Below are 18577 nucleotides of genomic sequence, written 5' to 3'. Positions count from 1 at the left end.
ATCCTCGCCGTGGTCTTCGCCGTGGTCTGAGATGGGTCCTACTCCGGGGGTCGTCGCCGTCGCACCTCCGTTCCGGCTCCCCTGGTCCGGTTCCAAGTCCGGCGACTGGAGGGTCCCTCGTCTGGGATCCGGATCCGGGTTCCTTACCCTCGTCCCTGTGCTCCAGGTCTCCTGACCGGCCCTCTGTGTCCCTTCCCGCCCCCCCTCTCCGGGCCTCTGCTGACCAAGCCGGAGGTACCGCTGACAGCTGGTGGTAGGCAGGCGCTTAGTCCGCTGCGCTACCCAGCCGACCTAGCACCGGACTGTTTTAGTCTTTTCGACATGTTGATATTACTGTAGAATATCCTGTTAACGTTCAAAAGCCCTTATATATATTATATGGTCCGTGCATCACTTCGACCTCCTCTGTCGGCCTAGCGCTGTATTTTTGCACATCGTTGGAAAGCTAAAATGGCCACAGTTCGATTGACACCCTGTCACACGCCCAGGTCAGGTCAAACCTGGGAGAATCAAGACCACAGACAGGAGGTGAACAATGGTCTCCTACCACCCTCTGGTGGTCACCCGCAGACGGTGCGGGCCAGCAGTTTGGTCATGCTGACTAATGTTTTGACTTTGATTAATACTATGATTAATGTGGTGTCATGGTGTGTGCTGTCGTTGATTTTCCCTTCCCTCGTTTGATGTGGGTTCACTGTTTTGGTTTTGTGTTGCGAGTTTGCTTTAGTGTTTAGTTGATGTTATTGTTTTTAGACTGGCCTGCCAGGTGTGTTCAATGATAATTAGTAGGGGTATTTAAGTGTGTGTCTTCCTCTCCTCGTCGTGGCGACATACCTCCAGTTTCCCCCCGTTCCTGTCCATGTCGTTTTGCCCTGTTTTTATTCTAGTAAGTGTTAAAAGGAATAGCATTTTTTTATTACAGGGTAAACAGATGTCAATAAAAATGTAGCCTACGGTATGACACAGGACTGTAACACCTGCTGAATATACCTAATTTCCCTGATGATGACTGGTACTAGTTTTCTTATTTTTATTAGTTGTTAATTATGTATAACGGTCCCAGACAGGACAATGTGAACAGTGGCCACAATATGAACAGTGGTGACAGTATCCTACCTCCTTCCAGTGGTCTCATGGCTCCATCTGGCGGTGCCCGCAGGCAACCATTTTGGTTTGGTTACATGTTATTGAATTAATTTCCACATGTTTGTTATCCTGGGCTTTTCCTTCCTTTGTTTAAATGTCGTCCTCCTGTCTGGTTGTTGGTTGTGATATTGCTTTGGTTGTTGTTGTGTTATTGCTTTGTCTAGTTGGTGTTGATTGTTTCTGTGTTTTAGACCTGCCAGGTGTTTTCAATTGTAATTAGTCTGTGTATATTAGTGTGTCCTGTTCTCACTTCCTGTGTGGCGTCATACCTCCGTGTTCCCGTTCATGTTTGTTCACTGCTGTCGGACACACACACACACACACACACACACACACACACACACACACACACACACACACACACACACACACACACACACACACACACACACACACACACACACACACACACACACACACACACACACACACACACACACACACACACACACACACACACACACACACACACACACACACACACACACACACACACACACACACACACACACACACACACACACACACACACAAACCCTTCTCTTTCATCTTCACTGAGTAAACTGAACCCAAACCTGGCTCTTTAAACAAATGCCATAATACGTGTATGAAATGTAGGATCCTTCCAAAGGTCTAGCGTTCAAAGTGAAGAAACACACTCACACTCATTCAGTCACTCACACAGTGTCCAGCTTAGACTATGGTAAGTTGTTTCAAATTCAAGTTATTTAAAATTCTATTTATATTTATATTTGCCCATGCGGTATACAGTACATTTCTATGTTCAATGTGGAGTTTTTCATCACTTGCAGAGCGATTTCTCTTTCCTTTTCTACTTTAGGTGAGAATATCTGTATATATACTGTCAACCACTTGAATATGAAGTTGATCCAGGTACACTGTGTTTTAATGTGTATGTCTGTCTGTGTGTGTGTGTGTGTGTGTGTGTGTGGGGGGGGGGGGGGTTGTCTTCTCAGTTTGACTTGAAAAGCTGGACTTTAATTAAATGCCATGTGTCATTTAGACCTAGATTAATTTGTATTCTTGCTTTATTTGTTGGAGAAATATCTTTTTGGATATTCATGTATATCAAATTTGCTAGGTGATGGAAGTGTCTTTCACGTATAGATGGTTCTCTCTCATGCACATGTTGGCTTTGACAAAGACTACAGCCAGCTGAAAATTACTTTTGTATTTCAGTTTTAGAGGTGTAGAAAATGTTCTTAGTGCATACTTTTAGTTAACTATATGAATAACCTTGATGAAGGTCCTGCTTGTGCTCCTATTGTCTGGAGCTGCACACGCTCAGTCTTTCCACATGGGCAGGTGTCCCAGCCCTCCAGTTCAACAGGACTTTGACATCACCAAGGTAACCTGATGGATATAAGAAAGAAAAGAAAAGGGCCTTCTAAGATTAAACATTTTCAGTCTTATTATATGGTTTCAACTTTCTCATGATCTGAAAGACTCACATAATATACAAGCTTTGTAACATAAAACAACAAGGTTAATATCAAGAATCTATTAAATTAGCGCGGCTGGGTGGCGCAGTGGGCAAGGCGCTCGCCACCAACACAGGAGATACTGGTATCGAGCCCAGCTCTCGGCGTTGCTTCCGGCTTGGCCGGCCGTCGTACTAACACAATAGACCTATCGCTAAGCCACGACCCCTTTGAAAACTCGGACACAAAGCCGACCGTGAATGACTCACTGACGATGGCTGCAGGCAGCCCCTTTCCTGACTGTGATGCAAGCCTTGCTTCACAGTCACGAAAGGGGCTAGGCCGCTGGATATTTACCACAGCAGGTAATAGACCTGTTTTTTAAAGATAACACAAATATTTCATCTAGAAGCAGACAGAGAGGGTTACAATATGCAGTGGAAAAGTACGTTCATGAGATACACATTTACCTTAGACCTCCATGGTGATGCAAGCATTAGCTATATGTAGCAGGGTGGATTATCCCTGCTTCGTGGGAACTGGGGTGCACGGTCACTAGGTAGCGAGACACAGTAGAACTCGGGCTAGCTGCACCTCCGGCTTTGGGTTCAGGAGCGTCAACTGGAGGCTGGCAGTGGGGTGTATGAGGCCCAGGATTTACAAACCTAGTCCGGTACTCCGGTCTTCCTCCCTCTCTCTTGGGCAGTCAGCAGTACTCCCCAACACGCCCTCACTCTCCCCAATTGTCCCCTAACACCCCCCCCACACCTAATGACCGAATGGTAAATAAATAACTTGGTTCCCCCCGCAAGCAGTACCCTCCCTCATTAACACCAGAAACCTTACAATGGAAAAGGGAAGGTTGAATAGGAAGGGGTTAATAATGGATATATTATCCGCATCAAAGGGTTAGAATTAGACTCAATAAAAGACACACACACCGTGCTCCCGTTCAGTCTGAGTGTTATTATATCAGGGGCCTAGTTACAACATTGCTACGTCTGGTGATTATTGCACCATGGGTATCATCACACAATGCTTACAGTCTGGTAATTATATAATTACACCTAGGCACCAAGTGCTCTCACGGTACCCGGACTAAGTGCTGTCCACTGTACACAGACTAAGTGCTGCCCACGTCTGGGCTAAACACAGTATCCACCTTCCCTAAGGGTTTACATATACTGCTCCAGGTCAGTAATATGGGGAAGGAAGGGGGAACATAGGGGAGAAAATAGAAGGGTTCACCGAATGGGAAATATTAGGAAACACACATATTATCACGCTCAAAGGAAAGGAACGAAAACAAAAGAGTGGGCCCACAAAATACCAGTAAAGTCCTATCTTAATGCCGGCATATATTGTTTGGGGTACCCCTATGGAATGGTAGTAGCAACGTTACTTTCGCCCGCAGGCTGCACCACACTGTGTACTGTATAATAACTCGGGAGCATCAATGCTCATTTGTACTCATCCGAAATGGCCGCCTCGCCACACCACTGTTGTCCGGGAGGCAAGATGGCGTCGAACGCTCTCGGTGAGGATGTTAGCAGGCGGAGCTGGGCAGAGAGGCAGCGCCGGCTGAGAGCGTGTGCTGAGCGATGACCACCCCTGCTGGACGGGACGAACTCCCGTAAGCTGTAGGCAGCCGGGTGCAGGTCTGATTGAAGTCAGCCGGAGCAGACTGATTGCAGGCAGCCGGGTGCAGATCTGGTTGAAGTCAGCCGGAGCAGAACGGTTGTTGGCCCACGCTCGCCTCGGGGCTCGTACTCTATACCGCACACAGTAGCTACTATAACTCGATTGTTAAGGACTTTGATACTTGGTTAGCCGCACGTTACTTATACCGCACACAGTAACTATTATAACCCGATTGTTAGTGCCTGGCTCTGCACTAATTGTTCACACACTATCGCTGGTACTGCTAGGATATCGTGTCCACTAGCCAGTACTTCCTATCACCCGTTGCTATCTCACGGGGCCCTCTGGCATAACTTCAGCAACAGGGCTCTCCAGAGCCCCCGTTCGTTGCGACTGTTCGTTGTTCAAGTTCACTGCCGAAGAGGTTCTCTTTCCGTCTTCCGCCCCCATATATCACGTTCCATCTCTGTCCAACACTCTCTGTCAGACACCGCCCCCTGCTGGTCCCGCCTACTAGTCACACAGGGAAGGATGTTGATCATGGTCCAGCGATACTGTGTATAGTCCATACTTCAGTCGATAGAAGGAAGAGAAACTCATATCATTGCTCGTGGGAATATCAATGATGTCTTTGTGTACAAAGGGAATATAAAACACCAGTCAGCAGTCCTGAATAATATACAATATTTTCAGACTGCTACATATAGATAACGTCTCAAGCATTACTTACAGTTGACTTGATTGAAGATTACAAGAACTATGACGATAATCCATGATTACTACTATTGCTGATACATTTAGTTTAAGGCTAGTGGTCCAATGCAGTATACGAGCTAGACCCGACAGTTGTGTCACTAGTCACTAGAATGAGGAAAAAAGTGAGAGCTGTCACTTGCCAACAATCCTCCTCCATAAAGGGGTGAGACGTCAGAGAATGGTATGCTGCACATTCTAGTGTACATCAGGTCAAATGATTGATTACACTAACTATAAATGTATAGTGATAGAGACCAAAGTAAAAATACCTAATAATAAAATAGACCTAGGGGGCGACAGTGGCTTGGGAGTAGAGCAGTCGTCTGGTAATCCGGAGGGTTCCCGGTTTGATTCTCGCTCCTCCCGGGCAGCATGTCGAAGTGTTCTTGAGCAAGACACTGATGAGCAGGTTGGCACCTTGCATGGTTGCCTCCACCGTCGGTGTGTGAATGTTGTAAAGCGCTTTGGATAAAAGCGCTATATAAATACAGCCATTTACCATTTACCAAAATACCTGTAAATCACAGTAAATGGGTACAGGTCAGGACATAGCTTTTCTTATAACACTAAGTATAAGTTAGATTTAATATAAATATAAATAAATGCATATACAACACATTCTCAAGATAGATCACTCTGATTAGAAAAGAAAACCCACAACTAAAGTGTACATAAATAGCCACTATTTTTAATATATACAATAAATATACATGGATTTACAGTTACACAAATGGATGTACGATATAAACTGGAATAGCAAACAATATCATGTGTTGTTGTGATACATCTATGGTAATTTAACATTATATTCTTCTAGTACCTCCATTATGGATTAATAGCCTGGTCTGTTGACATTTGCAATATCAGCAACTGTTGATGAAGATTAAGTACTTTAACATTGTAAACCAGCAATCTGAGGGACACAGAGCAGCATAACTGGACCACTTTAACAACCTTCAGGTCAATCGAGGGTTGAATGCACTGAAATACAAGAACACCCTATAGAATATGTACTGTACTTTTACTTTTGAAACTTAATACAGTACTGTAGTGATTGTAATGGTACATAATTCACCCACAGACCTATTGTTAGGAACATTCTAGAAAATGTGTGCCGCCTGAACATTCTGGAACGTGTGTGATGATGTCATGGCAGTACATTCTAGAACCTTAGTACTGCCCGATCATTCTGGAACGTTGGTGATGATGTCATAGTAGTACCTTGTTCTAGAACCTCTAACATTCCTATTTAAACATTCTGTTTAGCTTTCTAGTAATGTCCACCTTCCATTGGGGGAGCCTGGTGCCCACAGGCCGGCACTCCTCATCTGGAGTAAGAGGGGAGGAGAGAGGGGTGATGGATAAGGAGAGAGGGGTGATGGATAAGGGGAGAGGGATGAGGGGGAGAGGTGAATGAGGAGAGAGGGATGAGGGGGAGAGGTGAATGAGGAGAGAGGGATATTATTCAGTTAATATATTCAGTTCATCCATGACATGATTGTAAAGCTGCACACATTCCATGATGCTCACTTTAGTCCAAAAACATAAATCAGACCTCTTTCATTGTCACTCATGTCCTGTCTTGGTTGACCTGTGTCGTCTCTGTGAGGGCAGTAACATATCCAGCACACCTCATTCTGTGAAAAAAACACTAAAAGCTGAGTATTAGCTAAGCATAGACAGATAATAATAATAGTTCATTTATGGAGCATCTTTCATACATAAAATGCAGCTCAAAGTGGATTTTATTGACAACAAACATAACAACTTTGACAGATCAACATTTGTGTTTGCCTTGTCAGGGATAAAACGAAAAGTCCAGGACCTATTTACTGTTTACGTCGTTGTCCCTGTTGTTACTGGTTTCAAGTGGCACTATGGCATCTGAAGTGCATCGAGCATTCTTAGTGCATGTAGTATTCATGTTATTAGTATTCTGTTGTCTGTTAGCCAGTTCTTTATACTATCAATGGTGGTCACTACATTACATCTATAACTGTCCTTGTTGGTCATCATTTCCACTGTTATGCACCTGGCTTGCGGTAACGTTGCTGACGTTATGATGCAGAAAGCTAACCTTATGATACAGAAGGCTCACGTTATGATACAGAAAGCTAACCTTATGATACAGAAGGCTCACGTTATGATACAGAAGGCTCACGTTATGATGCAGAAAGCTAACCTTATGATGCAGAAGGCTCACGTTATGATGCAGAAAGCTAACCTTATGACGCAGAAGGCTCACGTTATGATGCAGAAAGCTAACCTTATGATGCAGAAGGCTCACGTTATGATGCAGAAAGCTAACCTTATGACGCAGAAGGCTCACGTTATGATGCAGAAAGCTAACCTTATGATACAGAAGGCTCACGTTATGATACAGAAGGCTCACGTTATGATGCAGAAGGCTCACGTTATGATGCAGAAAGCTAACCTTATGATGCAGAAGGCTCACGTTATGATGCAGAAAGCTAACCTTATGACGCAGAAGGCTCACGTTATGATGCAGAAAGCTAACCTTATGATACAGAAGGCTCACGTTATGATACAGAAGGCTCACGTTATGATACAGAAGGCTCACGTTATGATGCAGAAAGCTAACCTTATGATGCAGAAGGCTCACGTTATGATGCAGAAAGCTAACCTTATGACGCAGAAAGCTCACGTTATGATGCAGAAAGCTAACCTTATGATACAGAAGGCTCACATTATAATGCAGAAAGCTAACCTTATGATACAGAAGGCTCACGTTATGATGCAGAAAGCTAACCTTATGATGCAGAAATATCTGCGGTATCGTTACATGTTGGCAGCTAACGTTAGCTAGCTGCTAACGTTAGCTAACTGGGCTGGATATACGATAGCTAGTTCGCAGTCAAAGTCAAACGTTAGCAAACTAATAGTTTGGTCTACGTTTCTAATACATGCCGTCAAATATTATGTCTTTATGAATTGACCTTACCTTTGAGCAAACATAAGTGTCCTTGGTAATGGTCTTCACATTCAGTTGTGTATGTGGTCGACGACACAACATAATCCATCGCTTGCATTTCTCTAGTTTTCGTTTGGGCTTTGGGAAAAATATGAAATATACTCCTCCATCCAGTCTTTCAGGGTACCTGGTGTCCGAATTACAGGTACCCCACGCACAGCGTTTCACCATCGGATATTAGGTAGATAATAAGTAAGGGATAATGTATGGCTACGAGGTCATTGTCGCAAAATAATTGACCGACACGGAGTTTAAAATACAGAGGCGCCGCGCCGAGGTGTTTTAAACGTAGTGAAGGTCAATTATTTTGCGACAATGACCGAGTAGGCTATACATTATCCCGCTTATTACATGGCTAACTTACTAACAATATACCTAATTCATTTGACAAATCGCAGTTGTTCTGTGGCTCTGTCAGCCCAAATAAAGTGATTATTATTATCGCGGGCAGCCTCTGGCTCCGCTGTCAGTGCAGCGCTATACATTATCCCGCTTATTACATGGCTAACTTACTAACAATATACCTAATTCATTTGACAAATCGCAGTTGTTCTGTGGCTCTGTCAGCCCAAATAAAGTGATTATTATTATCGCGGGCAGCCTCTGTGTTCTGGCTCCGCTGTGTTCTATCTCCGCTCGTCGCTCCGCTCCCTGTCATCGCCGGCACGGCAGTGTCTAATTGCACTGAAACAGTGTGTCAGTGGGCTTGATTGCGAACAGCTGCGCTCTGCGGTCATTATTGAAAAATCTGCGGTCATTATTGAAAAATAATGACCGCAGTCGGGGGGCTATTGACCAATCACAAGCAAGCATTTCGGCGAATGTGAAAACGCCATGTAATAATAACATATAAACTGAACTCTTCACAGTGGTTTCGATCACAGCCGTCTGGTTTGATGCGCCACAAATGGGTTTTCTCTTGTTGTCCGACTATTCTCCAAGCTAGGATTTTTGCTGTGATATGATTGGACAAATTCTATTTGGGGCATGGTTTAGCGACAGGTCTATTGGCAGTGTTAGAGGGTGGGAAAGCCGGTGGGTGGGTCCTGGTCGTTGTAAACAGCGACTCCTATAGTTTGGTCGGGGCGCCTGCTCAGCGAGGAAAAGGATCTAAGGGGGGTAGTGTGATCCTTCCACACATTACACCCTCTCAGTGAGAGTCCGCGCTGCCAGGTGAAAAGAAGCGGTTGATTGGCTACACATGTGTCGGAGAAAGCATGTGATAGCCTCCACTCTCCCAGACCGACTGTAGGGGGTATGCACAGCGACCAGGAAGCGTGAATACTTTCAACAACAAATGTTTGTTTCCGCGTTCGAGTTTTGCGCTCTGATTGGCCAGGTCATGTGACATGTGCGCCAATCATGGGACAGCAAGTTCTGCGCCTATTTCCGGGTCTAACAGCCTGCAAACTACCTGGCGTTCTATCGCCATGCTCTAAGACAAACTCTAACCTTAACCAACTTCGAAAGAGTGCCTAAACTTAACCGTCGAAAGAAGGGCAGGCGTTCTATCGCCATGCTCTAAGACAAACTCTAACCTTAACCAACTTCGAAAGAGCGCCTAAGCTTAACCAGTGTAGAAACTTGCGGTCCCACAATTGACGCACAAATGACCAGAAACGTGCGGGCCAATCAGAGACGCGGAAACAAACATTTGTTGTCGAAAGTATTCAGGCGACCAGGAAGGGGATTGGGAATTGGTATAACGACTAACATTGGGATGGGAGAAAAATGGAGGAAAAAGGAGGGGGAAAAAGATAAAAAATAAAATAAAATAAAATAATCTATTAAATTGCCTAGATAAATAAAATAAAATTGTGATGCCAAGAATCAATTCATGAGATTTCCAAAGATTCCCACCCCTGCTCATCTGTGAATACATTTTTTGAGGATTCATATAAATGCTATCACTAATGATTGATGACAGCCATGACTACTGTGATACCTTCTACTGAATCTATGAAGCACTGACCATATTCACACGTCGGCCATTTTGCTCTTATGTCATGCTCAGGTTGGGTTCCTTTCCACCCTGTTCCCACCCAAAATGGCTGCCGTGTGAATATGGTCAATGAATGGACATATTTAAGTTAAGTTGGTCAAAGGTCTTTTCTGTTGTTGTTTGTTTACTCGCTGACTGCTCTCCCTCCCAGTACATGGGTATCTGGTACGAGATAGAGAAGCTACCTGCCAGGTTTGAGTTTGGAAAATGTGCCCAGGCCACATATACACTTCTCAGTGACGGGACTGTCAGTGTTCACAACGCAGAACTGCTGTGAGTCTCTCTGTCCCTCACACAAACACATGTGCACACACACGCACACGCACACGCACACACACACACACACACACACACACACACACACACACACACACACACACACACACACACACACACACACACACACACACACACACACACACACACTAAACTAAAACAAGTTTTTTTATGAAGTCAACCCCCACCACCTATGTGTCGTCCCCCATCCCCTTCAGGTCCAATGGGAAGGTGAATTCCATTGAGGGTGTGGCCACAGGCGAAGACCCATCTCAACCTGCTGTTCTGGATGTCAGCTTCGTCAAAGGCAAGTCTCTGTGTTTCATAATCCCACTGCTAACATGCAACAGTCAGTCAGTATATCTGTACATGTTATAATGGTACAGTAAGTCTCAAACCCTTCCACATCTAGGACCCCCAAATTAATATGAATAGTCCATGGACCCCATTCATTCATAATTCCATAACTGTCTGTACTGGAGTTGGGGAGATAACAGTGGAGAGACTGAAATTATTGGCGCGACCCCGAGTCAGTCGCCATGGGTTTTGCTCAGCAACGAATGTGCACATTTTTAGTTATTATGTTTGTTTTTACTACTTTTTTTATCGAAGCATCACTGGCGGGGACGTCGTACGACCGCCAGTCACTTATTGACCTAAACTCCGGACTCAAAGAGGAGTTTAGAGACACTTTATCATGCCAAGAATGGCCAACGGAGATCAGGCGGGACAAAGACACGGGAGACAAAGACGGCCGCAGGACAAAGAAGAAACACAGAGGAAAGAGGAGCGGGATCAGATTAAGATTAAGGAAATCTGTTTACCGCCCGGCTATTCCATCTATCTTCCTGGCGAATGCTCGTTCGCTAGAGAGTAAGATGGATGATCTACGAGCGCAGGTCCGATTCCAGCGAGAGATGAGGGAATGCAATATCCTGTGCTTCACGGAGACCTGGCTGAAACCAGTGACTCCTGATCACAGCATCTCTCCCTCCAACTCCTTCACCATCTTCAGAGCGGATCGTACAGAAGCCTCCGGGAATAGCATCGGCGGGGGGCTACTCCCGTTCATGCTCTCCCAACCTGGAACACCTCACGATCCAATGTCGCCCGTTTCATCTTCCGCGCGAATTCACTGCAGTGATCATGACTGCAGTGTACATCCATCCCCAGGCAAACGTCGGCAGAGCGCTAGCGGAACTACACAACCATCTGAACGCGCACCAGATCAAGCATCCGGACGCAGCCATGATCGTAGCCGGGGACTTCAATCAGGCGAATATGAAGAAAGTCATGCCGTCTTTCTTCCAGCACATCGTCTGCTCCACAAGGGGAGGAAATACACTCGACCACTGTTACACCCCGTTCAGAGCCGGATACAAGGCTGTACCGGCTCCACCATTAGCGGGAGCAGCAAACACGTCGGATCATGACGCCATCTTTCTTGTCCCAGCATATAAACAGAGATCACGTGACGCCGTCGTGTCACGTGATGTAAAAAAATGGGACGACCAATCAGAGGCCACGTTTCAGGACGCACTGGATGACGCCGACTGGGGAATGTTCAGGAGGAGTAACAGTGACGTCAGCGATTTCACAGACGCTGTGGTGTCATTCATAACAACACTGGCTGATAGTATCGTCCCCACAAAAAAGGCGAGGGTGTTCCCAAACCAGAAACCATGGGTGGACAGTACTATCAGAGCAGCCCTGAACTCTCGCACCACTGCTTATAACCGGGGCAGAGAGTCAGGAAACATGGAAGAGTACAAGACAACAGTCTACACTCTGCGCAAGGCTGTCAAACTTGCTAAGAGGACGTATGCCGACAAGATGGAGGCACAAATGGCACAGAATGACACAAGAGGATTATGGCAAGGACTGAGGGCTATAACTGACTACAAAGTCAGCGCCCCCTCAATGGGGAGCGACGACGCCTCCCTTGCGGACAAGCTCAACACCTTTTACGCTCGGTTTGGTGCAAACAGTGGCACTGCTAGCCCAATGGCTAGTGACGTCACTGGTGCACCGGCTGCTATGGAGGGGGGGGGCATCCGCGGGGGGGCGGGGACGCTCTCTCATTGACGGTACACAGTGTGAGAAGAGCATTTATGCAGGTGAACACCAGGAAGGCTGCTGGCCCAGATGGAATAACAGGACGCATACTTAAGTCCTGTGCCAACCAGCTAGCCCCTGTGTTCACCGCCATATTTAATCAATCCCTGGCGGAGTCGGTGGTCCCTGCCTGCTTCAAGATGTCTACCATCATCCCTGTACCGAAGAAACCCTCCCCAACATGTCCAAATGACTACAGACCGGTGGCACTCACCTCTGTGGTCATGAAATGTTTTGAGAGGCTGGTCAAGGACCACATTTGTGCCTCCCTCCCCAGTGATATGGACCCTATGCAATTTGCATACAGGACAAACAGGTCCACTGACGACACGGTCTCCCAGGTACTGCACAGCACCCTCTCCCACCTTGACCGTCAGAAGGGGGGCTATGTGAGACTGTTGTTCATTGACTACAGCTCAGCGTTCAACACCATAGTCTCCACCAGATGGAGAAGCTGTCCGGTGGACAAGCTGATCGAGCTGGGTCTGAGCTCCGCCCTGAGCGCCTGGGTACTGGACTTTCTGAGTGAAAGACCCCAGGCGGTCAGGGTGGGGGGTCAGACCTCCAACACCATCACCCTGAGCATCGGGTCCCCCCAGGGCTGTGTTCTAAGCCCCCTGCTGTACTCACTTTACACACACGACTGTGTGGCCAAGTTCAGCTCCAACTCCATAGTGAAGTTCGCAGACGACACGGTGGTGGTGGGGCTGATCTCGGACAACGACGAGAAGGCCTACCGGGAGGAGGTTGAGGTACTGGAACGCTGGTGCCAGGACAACAGCCTGCTCCTGAACATTGGTAAAACCAAGGAGCTGATCGTGGATTATAGGAGAGGACAGCAGGAGACACACACACCACTGATGATTAATGGGGCTACCGTGGACAGGGTGAGCAGCTTTAAGTACCTGGGGGTCCACATCTCAGAGGATCTGACATGGTCAACACACATAGACACAGTAGTAAAGAAGGCGAAACAGCGCCTCTACCACCTGAGACAGTTAAGGAAGTTCAGAGTATCGGGGAAGATACTCCAGTCCTTCTACTCAGGAGCTGTAGAGAGCATCTTGACCGGAAACATCACTGCCTGGTATGGAAACAGCACGGCACAAGACAAGAAGGCCCTACAGAGAGTGGTGCGCTCAGCCGAGCGTACCACGGGTATTGCACTACCTCCCCTGCAGGTTCTATACAACAAGAGGTGCAAATCCAGAGCCTGCAGGATAATGAAAGACCCTCACCACCCCAATAACAGCCTGTTCCAGCTGCTGAGGTCAGGCAGACGCCTGCGAACCCCAGCTACTAGGACAGAGCGGCTTAGGCTCAGCTTCTTTCCCCAGGCCATCAGAGTCCTGAACAATGAACATTGAGTACCACTGTAACACTTTAGCATGAGCGGGCACACACTCAGGCCGCACGCACCCTCACTTATTGCCAAAAGGAAAGGCCACTTTAAATTAGTATTAGCAACAGTAACAGTGTATTGCACTACTATTACTACTACTGTTAACTGTCAACTGTTACCCGTCATTGCACAAATTTATTGTTACCTGCTACCTGTTATTGCAAATTTTTATTGCACAATTTTTTTGTATTGGATTCTATTATATGTTATATGTTGTACCAATTGCACATCGTTGCGGGCAAGACCACCCGCATTTCATTGTATATCCGTATGCCGTGACAAATAAAACTCTTGACTTGACTTGACTTGAATCTATTATCACAATAGTCATTCTTATACATTCTCTCCCTCTGCTGATTTATAGTAAATCAAATATAATTGAAATTAAACAATTTCCCATTTTGACCCCCTCAATGACCCCACTTTAAGAACCACTGCACTATGGAGTTCAACTGTGTGCCGTCTACCGGCATTTTATATGGTATCATCCAACAACAACAACAACAACAACAACAACAACAACAACAACAACAACATAATTTCCCCACAGGGACAATCACATTTTTTTTTATCCACTTTTTCTCCCATTTTCTATATTTTCTCCCATCCCAATTTCGTATCATCCAATTCAACCCTCCCCTGTCACGAACGCTGTTTCTTGCCTCCCACAAGCCGGCTGCTGTTACGATTAGTCCTACGCTTCTTTGGCATGATGGACAGATGGACCCAGATGGCAGAGTATAGATGAGACCGGAGACAGAGCGTGACGATGAACAGTTTACTAACACACAAGGTACATACACGACACAGGTAACATTTAACAATGACCGCGCACAGCAGGGCAGGACAGACAGGACTATATACACAAGACTAATTGACAAGACACAGAGGGTAATTTACAAACAAGACACAGGTGTGGTAGACAGAAACAATAGAGCACAGAGTACTGGGAAAACAATAACAAACAACCAGACTAAAACATAATTACAAACCACAGACAGGGGAACACAAGACTAACAAAGTGGAGACAACAGATAATAAACACAACAAACACAACTGACAATAAATAACAATAAGTTGGTGTGTGAGCTGATGCCAGATTGGCATCAGCCCACCGGGTGGCAATGTAGACTGAGGGTTATTGTTAATGGGAGGTACTTGTGAATACTGTCTGAGTCCTGGTCCCACAGGGCCAGGACCGGAGGAAGTGTTACAGTACCCCGCCCTCGAAGGTCGACTCCCAGGCGACCCAACAGGCCCCCCGGGAACGGGGAGGGTGGGGGGGACGGAAGCCGCATCGGCGAAAAGAAGAGGGGGGAGGATGGGGGTTCGAGGGACGGGGCCTGCGGGAACAGGAACGGGGGGAGGGGGCTGACGAGGAGGGCTGGAGCAGGGAAGGATGGGAGGAAGAGACGACGGCTCCGGAGCGCGACCTGGGGCTGGGGTCTCCACGGTGGCGAGACCCCCCGCCGAACCCCGAACCGGAGGCTCCCTGGCGACAGGACGCGGTGCAGGACCCCCAACCGGGGTCCCTCCGGCAGCGGAATCCGACGTCTTCCTCCAGGTCTGCCATGGTGGTGGCTCGTCTTCTGGAACCTCCCAGGGCGGAGGAGACCTCGACCAGGCCGGCGAGGAAGACCTGCGGTCCTGGAAACCCCCTCCCCTGGGGCTGTGGCGTCGGGATCCGCGCCCCGTCCCCGACGCTCCCCTGCGGACCAGGCGACTTCCCACCCAGGGATCCAGCACCGGGGTGGCCGCGGCGCAAGCACCCGATATCATCGGTGCCGCTGGCCCAGCCACTGCGTCCCATGGTGCCAGACCCATAGCGGTCGCCTGGTCGGCACGCAGGACGGAAGCGCCCAGGATCCCGAGCGTGAAGCTGGCTCCGTCTCTCCTCTCTGCCGGGTCCAAGTTCGGCGCGGTCATTCTGTTACGATTAGTCCTACGCTTCTTTGGCATGATGGACAGATGGACCCAGATGGCAGAGTATAGATGAGACCGGAGACAGAGCGTGACGATGAACAGTTTACTAACACACAAGGTACATACACGACACAGGTAACATTTAACAATGACCGCGCACAGCAGGGCAGGACAGACAGGACTATATACACAAGACTAATTGACAAGACACAGAGGGTAATTTACAAACAAGACACAGGTGTGGTAGACAGAAACAATAGAGCACAGAGTACTGGGAAAACAATAACAAACAACCAGACTAAAACATAATTACAAACCACAGACAGGGGAACACAAGACTAACAAAGTGGAGACAACAGATAATAAACACAACAAACACAACTGACAATAAATAACAATAAGTTGGTGTGTGAGCTGATGCCAGATTGGCATCAGCCCACCGGGTGGCAATGTAGACTGAGGGTTATTGTTAATGGGAGGTACTTGTGAATACTGTCTGAGTCCTGGTCCCACAGGGCCAGGACCGGAGGAAGTGTTACAGGCTGCAATGTGGACTAAGTCATACATAGCACAAGTCCCCTCCGGTACTTGAGGTAACAGCAGTCGCATCTTTTCACCTGCGCAGCTCGATCTCTCAGTGGCGAGGAGTAACGCGTGGGAGGCTCACGCTGCCCCCGACACTTCCTGATTCTACTGCGCAGGCGCACCAACCGACCTGTAGGAGTCGCTGTCCACAACGCCCGATCCCCACCCATCAGTTTCCCACCCCCTAATACGGCCAATGTGTATTAGTAAGGACGGCCAGCTAAACTGAAAGCAATGTGGAGCGCTGGGCTCGAACAGGCAAGCCCAGCGTCTCCGTCATTCGTGGCGAGCGCCTTGCCCACTACGCCACGTAGCCGCCCCGACAATCAATTATTTCTTATCTTATCTTATCTTATCTTATCTTAGACCCTCCTTCTCTGTTAACCTGGAATGTGAAGCGTTTCTGTGGAATGTGCCAAAACACTTACAAAGAAAAGTTTCTGGGTTCTTTTGGAAATCTGTAAAAACAATCAGTGGAAAGAGGAGGGTGATCCAGACACTCCACTTGACCAACGACACAGAGGAATGAGAGAAAACGGGTGTTCTGGGGGTGTTTTTCAATGTAGGTGATGTATAGATTGGGGGGAGATGACCACAGCTAAAAGGGGCCGGGTCAGAGAGGTCGAAATGAGCAGGAGGTGGTTCAGAGCGAGCAGGAGTCACTGAATAGCAGCACACTGCCAGCGAGAGAATGTTTTGAATTCCGATCCAGAACACATTGATAAGAGCGAGTGTGGGCCCAGAGAGCAGGGCGGAGAGAGGTTCATCTTAATGAAACAGTAATGAAACGTTTTAATGGTGTGAAAGGTTATTAGCAGTTGTCATGACAGCGCGTCGCATGACAACCAGAAGAGGGGCGGGGCCATCGTTGCTATGACGAAGATCCTATAAAGACTAGAGACTCTCTCCTCTCATCACGGAGAGGGGGGGGGGGGGAGGAAGGATGCCACATCATTATTAGCTTCGGCTACCACGAGGATGGTCTTGGCTAACGACCAGGCCTGACCACCATTGGACTGAATAGCAGAAGGACGATAGCAAGTACGATACAATTTGATAACATCTGATTATGAGGTTCTGTTTATTGAATAAACAACGCTCTTCCAAGAAAGGTATTACGCTGTGTCAAAGTGTCGAATTCTTACGAAGGTGGAGGATTATTATGGTTTGCGGATCGCACTAACGGGGAGAGATAAGGATTGTATCAGCCAGTATATGAGACGTCAGGACCATTAAAAGTACACAACGCAGAGGAGTGGATGGAGAGAGGATAACACAAGAAGACGTGATACTGGCCGAATGATCAGAATCTAACAGGAAGGAAGTCAATTAACAAGCCTTTATTGTTAATGTTTATGTATCGACCTACACAGAGGTCTTCATCAGGGCAAAAGTGCAGGCAGATCAGGTGGCCTCACCTATATATTGTCACATCTCAAATAGGAGGCAGTCACATGACCCGGTAATTGAAACTGTTATGTATTTTGTTGTACATTTCCCCCCCCTTTTTTGCAATCTCATCTCATGCTATTTGCTTATTATTATTATTATTATTATTATTGCTTATTGGGTTGTTTATCTTTTGTATTTCACTGTATATCAATTGTCTTGTAATAATCTGTTGCACCCATCAGGCCATTATCCGGGTCATGTGACTGCCGCCTATTTGGGATGTGATTGATTGATTGATTGAAAACTTTATTAACAGATTGCAGAATGGGTACAATACAGTATAGCTCAATACACACAATTGTTAAGGGGATGCAGACCAGAGAAAGACTTTCGTCTTGTTTACATCAGGGTCCCCCATTTTCAATTCATCAGGACATATATGACATACATGACATACAGATATACAGTACTGCTACATCTATACATTTATGACAACAACATTGTGATACAAAAAGAGTCCAGAAAAGAGTATATACATTTGATGTAAAAACTGTACATTGGGGGAGGTTGGGTAGGTGGGGTGGGTGGGGGGTGGGGGGGGCTGTACATTGGAGGTGGTTCAGTGGGTGGGGTGGGGGGGGGGGGGGGGGGGGGGTTGGGCAGGAGGGGTGGGGGGGCGGGACACTGTACAACTGTACAAGCAAAACTGTACATTGGAATATTGACAACCATACTTGGTCATTTACTGTACATTGGAGGGGGTTGGGTTAGGACATTTACATGGGCCAGTTTCGAATTGCAGTCTCCCGTAGGTGTTCTTTGAGAGTGTTTTTGAAAGTGGGTAGTGATTCACATTCCTTTACAGCTTTGGGTAGGGCGTTCCACATTGATGTGGCATAATTGCG

At 47.0% G+C, this 18577-nt stretch overlaps 1 pseudogene across 1 annotated transcript in view; it reads left to right on the top strand.

Annotated features, from left to right (window-relative positions):
* The first annotated feature begins 2407 nt into the window (after positions 1-2407).
* LOC311237898 overlaps positions 2408-18577 on the top strand; it is a 38330-nt pseudogene continuing 22160 nt past the window's right edge. The window contains exons 1-3 of the transcript XR_014621090.1: positions 2408-2515; positions 10131-10252; positions 10474-10562. The product of XR_014621090.1 is annotated as an uncharacterized misc_RNA (transcript). The remainder of the gene's footprint in view (positions 2516-10130; positions 10253-10473; positions 10563-18577) is intronic.

Source organism: Notolepis coatsorum (assembly GCF_963971535.1).
Source record: "Notolepis coatsorum genome assembly, chromosome: 12".
NCBI lineage: Eukaryota > Metazoa > Chordata > Actinopteri > Aulopiformes > Paralepididae > Notolepis > Notolepis coatsorum.
Note: the sequence above shows the minus strand (reverse complement) of the source record. Positions and strands in the feature narration are given on the sequence as shown.